Here is a 6,353-nt window from a genome sequence, read left to right as displayed (position 1 = left end):
ATAAATACTACAGTAATACTTCGGTACAAGTACAAATACTGCAGTAATACTTCGGTACAATTATAAATACTACAGTAATACTTCGGTACAAGTACAAATACTACAATAATACTTCAGTACAAGTACAAATACTACAGTGATACTTCAGTACAAGTACAAACATACAGTAATACTTCAGTATACGTACAACTACTACAGTGATACTTCAGTACAAGTATAAATACTCCAGTCATACTTCGGTAGAAGTACAAATACTACAGTAATACTTCGGTACAATTATAAATACTACAGTAATACTCCAGTACAAGTACAAATACGACAGTAATACTTCAGTCCAAGTATAAATACTACAGTAATACTTCGGTACAAGTATAAATACTACAAGTATAAATACTACAGTAATACTTCGGTACAAGTACAAATACTGCAGTAATACTTCGGTACAATTATAAATACTGCAGTAATACTTCGGTACAAGTACAAATACTACAGTAATACTTCGGTACAAGTACAAATACTACAGTAATACTTCGTACAAGTATAAATACTCCAGTAATACTTCAGTAGAAGTATAATTACTACAGTAATACTTCAGTACAAGTACAAATACTACAGTACTACTTCGGTACAATTATAAATACTACAGTAATACTCCAGTACAAGTACAACCTCTACAATAATACTTCAGTACAAGTACAAATACTACAGTGATACTTCAGTACAAGTACAAACATACAGTAATACTTCAGTATACGTACAACTACTACAGTGATACTTCAGTACAAGTATAAATACTCCAGTCATACTTCGGTAGAAGTACAAATACTACAGTAATACTTCGGTACAATTATAAATACTACAGTAATACTCCAGTACAAGTACAAATACGACAGTAATACTTCAGTCCAAGTATAAATACTACAGTAATACTTCGGTACAAGTATAAATACTACAAGTATAAATACTACAGTAATACTTCGGTACAAGTATTAATACTAAAAGTATAAATACTACAGTAATACTTTGGTACAAGTACAAATACTACAGTAATACTTCAGTACAAGTATAAATACTGCAGTAATACTTCGATACAAGTACAAATACTACAGTAATACTTCGGTACAATTATAAATACTACCGTAATACTTCAGTACAAGTATAAATAATACAGTAATACTCCAGTACAAGTATAAATACTACAGTAATACTTCAGTACAAGCACAAATACTACAGTAATACTCCGGTAAAAGTACAAATACTACAGTAATACTTCAGTACAAGTACAAATACTATAGTAATACTTCAGTACAGTATAAATACTACAATAATACTTCAGTACAAGTACAAACATACAGTAATACTTCAGTACACGTACAAATACTACAGTAATACTTCAGTACAAGCACAAATACTACAGTAATACTCCGGTAAAAGTACAAATACTACAGTAATACTTCAGTACAAGTACAAATACTATAGTAATACTTCAGTACAGTATAAATACTACAATAATACTTCAGTACAAGTACAAACATACAGTAATACTTCAGTACACGTACAAATACTACAGTAATACTTCAGTACAAGTACAAATACTGCAGTAATACTTCAGTACAAGCACAAATACTACAGTAATACTCCGGTACAAGTACCAATACTACAGTAATACTTCGGTAGAAGTATAATTACTACAGTAATACTTCAGTACAAGTACAAATACTCCAGTAATACTTCGGTACAATTATAAATACTACAAGTATAAATACTACAGTAATACTCCAGTACAAGTACAAATACTACAGTAATACTTCAGTACAAGTACAAATACCACAGTAATACTTCGGTACAAGTACAAATACTACAGTAATACTTTAGTACAAGTATAAATACTACAGTCATACTTCATCCAAGTATAAATACTCCAGTAATACTTCAGTAGAAGTATAATTACTACAGTAATATTTCAGTACAAGTACAAATACTACAGTACTACTTCGGTACAATTATAAATACTACAGTAATACTCCAGTACAAGTACAACCTCTACAATAATACTTCAGTACAAGTACAAATACCATAGTAATACTTCAGTACAGTATAAATACTACAGTAATACTTCAGTATAAGTACAACCTCTACAATAATACTTCAGTACAAGTACAAATACTACAGTGATACTTCAGTACAAGTACAAACATACAGTAATACTTCAGTATACGTACAACTACTACAGTGATACTTCAGTACAAGTATAAATACTCCAGTCATACTTCGGTAGAAGTACAAATACTACAGTAATACTTCGGTACAATTATAAATACTACAGTAATACTCCAGTACAAGTACAAATACGACAGTAATACTTCAGTCCAAGTATAAATACTACAGTAATACTTCGGTACAAGTATAAATACTACAAGTATAAATACTACAGTAATACTTCGGTACAAGTATTAATACTAAAAGTATAAATACTACAGTAATACTTTGGTACAAGTACAAATACTACAGTAATACTTCAGTACAAGTATAAATACTGCAGTAATACTTCGGTACAAGTACAAATACTACAGTAATACTTCGGTACAATTATAAATACTACCGTAATACTTCAGTACAAGTATAAATAATAAAGTAATACTCCAGTACAAGTATAAATACTACAGTAATACTTCAGTACAAGCACAAATACTACAGTAATACTCCGGTAAAAGTACAAATACTACAGTAATACTTCAGTACAAGTACAAATACTACAGTAATACTTCAGTACAGTATAAATACTACAATAATACTTCAGTACAAGTACAAACATACAGTAATACTTCAGTACACGTACAAATACTACAGTAATACTTCAGTACAAGTACAAATACTGCAGTAATACTTCAGTACAAGTATAAATACTACAATAATACTTCGGTACAAGTACAAATACTACAGTAATACTTCAGTACAAGTATAAATACTACAGTAATACTTCGGTACAAGTACAAATACTACAGTAATACTTCAGTACAAGTATAAATACTCCAGTAATACTTCAGTAGAAGTATAATTACTACAGTAATACTTCAGTACAAGTACAAATACTACAGTACTACTTCGGTACAATTATAAATACTACAGTAATACTCCAGTACAAGTACAACCTCTACAATAATACTTCAGTACAAGTACAAATACCATAGTAATACTTCAGTACAGTATAAATACTACAGTAATACTTCAGTATAAGTACAACCTCTACAATAATACTTCAGTACAAGTACAAATACTACAGTGATACTTCAGTACAAGTACAAACATACAGTAATACTTTAGTATACGTACAACTACTACAGTGATACTTCAGTACAAGTATAAATACTCCAGTCATACTTCGGTAGAAGTACAAATACTACAGTAATACTTCGGTACAAGTACAAATACGACAGTAATACTTCAGTCCAAGTATAAATACTACAGTAATACTTCGGTACAAGTATAAATACTACAAGTATAAATACTACAGTAATACTTTGGTACAAGTATTAATACTAAAAGTATAAATACTACAGTAATACTTTGGTACAAGTACAAATACTACAGTAATACTTCAGTACAAGTATAAATACTGCAGTAATACTTCGGTACAAGTACAAATACTACAGTAATACTTCGGTACAATTATAAATACTACGGTAATACTTCAGTACAAGTACATATACCACAATAATACTTCAGTACAAGTATAAATACTACAATAATACTTCAGTACAAGTACAAACATACAGTAATACTTCAGTACACGTACAAATACTACAGTAATATTTCAGTACAAGTACAAATACTTCAGTAATACTTCAGTACAAGTATAAATACTACAATAATACATCAGGACACGTACAAATACTACAGTAATACTTCAATACAAGTTTAAATACTACAGTAATACTTCAGTACAAGTATAAATACTACAGTAATACTTCAGTACACATACAAATACTACAGTAATACTTCAGTACAAGTACAAATACTACAGTAATACTTCAGTATAAGTACAACTTCTACAATAATACTTCAGTACAAGTACAAATACTACAGTAATACTTCAGTATAGTATAAATACTACAGTAATACTTCAGAATAAGTACAACTTCTACAATAATACTTCAGTAAAAATACAAATACTACAGTGATACTTCAGTACATGTACAAATACTACGGTAATACTTCAGTACAAGTACATATACCACAATAATACTTCAGTACAAGTATAAATACTACACTAATACTTCAGTACACTTACAAATACTACAGTAATACTTCAATACAAGTACAAATACTACAGTAATACTTCAGTTCACGTACAACTACTACAGTAATACTTCTGTACAAGTATAAATACTACAGTAATACTTCGGTACAAGTATAAATACTACAGTAATACTTCTGTACAAGTACAAATGCTAAGAGTATGTGTAAGAGTAAATACTATGAGCCCAAAATCATGCAGCTGGTGCAAGTAGTTGAACAGCAGCTTTCAATTTACTTTGGGTGTCGTCTGTATGTATTTTGGGTAAATTCGCCAACACAGTAAGAGGATAATGATCCACTGAAACTGATCATACATCAGTTTGCTGCACAGACAGGGCGTGGAACCTTTAACTCTGAGAACAGTGCAGCTGATTGGTCAGCAGAATCAGGTGGCAGCTAGCCGTCCAATCACAGGCCGTAATGTTGAAACGTGGCCGCGCTGGTTGAAAGATTCGCCAGCGTTTATTTACTGTCGCTGTAACAGTATAAACGAAATCTTTATTTAATTCGAGCAGAATTTTTTTTCTTCAGCTGCCGTGTCAAACACGTCACCTGCGGTAACTGTCTGTTCCGGGTGGCTAACGGAAGAGAAGCTAACCGCTAACGTTAGCCGTTAGCCCGCTGCTCAGTGCTGGTGAATGTCGGAGGTGAGCGATGTTAGCATTAGCATTCCTCCAAACGAAACTTGCTTTTCACACACCTGTTCTGACCCGTAATACACCGCCTGAGAACTGGGCTTGCAGGGTGACAACACCCGCTTCCGGTTCATCACCGTGTCTGGTGTCTGTGAGGACACGCCAAAGATAATGAAGAAATGTGATGAGTTAATGTTTTCCTGTTCAGCAGGACATGTTCACACGCCCTGGAAACATGTTTGAATACCTTTTAAAGATGCGACATTGTTCTGGTGAATTCGGCATGTGTTTCATCCACCAATCTATAATTATAGTAATAATAATGTTTAAAATGTTTACTTTGTGTGTTACATGATTGTGAAGATAACAGGTTGGTCAATATGTATGGAATGCCATTTAAGTCAATATAAAATATACAAATATGGCTATGAAATATTTCCTGAAATAAATAAATCAGGCAATAAATTCATATAAATATAAAATAAATAAAAGTAGTCTTTTCAAGAAACTTCCTTTTGAAAATATAAACCTTTTATTCCTTTGGAACTATATTAACTCATTATATATTTGTATTTACATTCATTTATATATGTATTTCCTCATTTATACATTTCATTATTTATTTCATATCCATAGTTGTTTGTTTGTTTATTTATTTAATATTGACTTCTATAGCCAACCAAACATAAGGTTCACGTTTGAATTATGTTTTAATGGATGTTTGCAGAATTAATTATGGGATGTTAAATAGCTCCTCAGTCATCAACAATAACACTAAATTGGCAGTATTTCATATAATAAATCTGGAGAAAACTACAGTCAGCTGTGTGTTGAGCTCCGTGTGAGAAACTAAATCCATGTCAAAATACACATTTTAACCCCAGTAGGGCTAAAATAAGACAATAAGACACTAATCATTGAGGTCATTCACTTAAAAAATATGTTTTTGTTGCTTTTAATGAACCCAGTGTGGGTTCAAGTCTCAAATCAGCAAGTATTCATGACTTTAGTGCTTAAATACTGAAGTTACTCTCTGAGTTATAATATCTTCTTATGACCTGCTGATTTATACACCAGGGTCTTAACAAGTTCACAATCGTTCATGTCCTGTCTTAATCTTCACACGTTTATGTGAACACGTGTTGTCCTTACTGTCTGTGAAGTGAACAAACATCTGCAGCCCTGCACGTGTCAACAGACTCGTGTTGATACTTTGAATTCCGCTACAATACTTTGTAAAAGATCATTTCCGATACCACGTTACATTTTGACACATTGATTTTTTTATTAAAATGTCAATATAACAAGATTATTGTACGACAGAATGACGATGATGGAAACTTCTTTTACATTAATGGAAATATTCTTCTTGAGGTGCTCGTGTTTAAAAGTGCAAAAAACAATACCATGTATTAAGTG

The 6,353-nt window shown here is 31.5% G+C and overlaps 1 protein-coding gene across 1 annotated transcript in view; it reads left to right on the top strand.

Moving 5' to 3' along the window:
• Positions 1-4,689: 4,689 nt before the first annotated feature.
• The window catches only part of LOC115022500 (armadillo repeat-containing protein 1-like), a 9,453-nt gene continuing 7,789 nt past the window's right edge, over positions 4,690-6,353 (top strand). Inside the window, exon 1 of the mRNA XM_029453499.1 lies at positions 4,690-4,946. The gene's annotated coding sequence lies outside the window, so the exon portion shown is untranslated. The remainder of the gene's footprint in view (positions 4,947-6,353) is intronic.

Source organism: Cottoperca gobio, chromosome 17 (genome assembly GCF_900634415.1).
Source record: "Cottoperca gobio chromosome 17, fCotGob3.1, whole genome shotgun sequence".
NCBI lineage: Eukaryota > Metazoa > Chordata > Actinopteri > Perciformes > Bovichtidae > Cottoperca > Cottoperca gobio.
The sequence above is the reverse complement of the archived record's forward strand: the minus strand, read 5'-3'. Positions and strand labels throughout refer to the sequence as shown.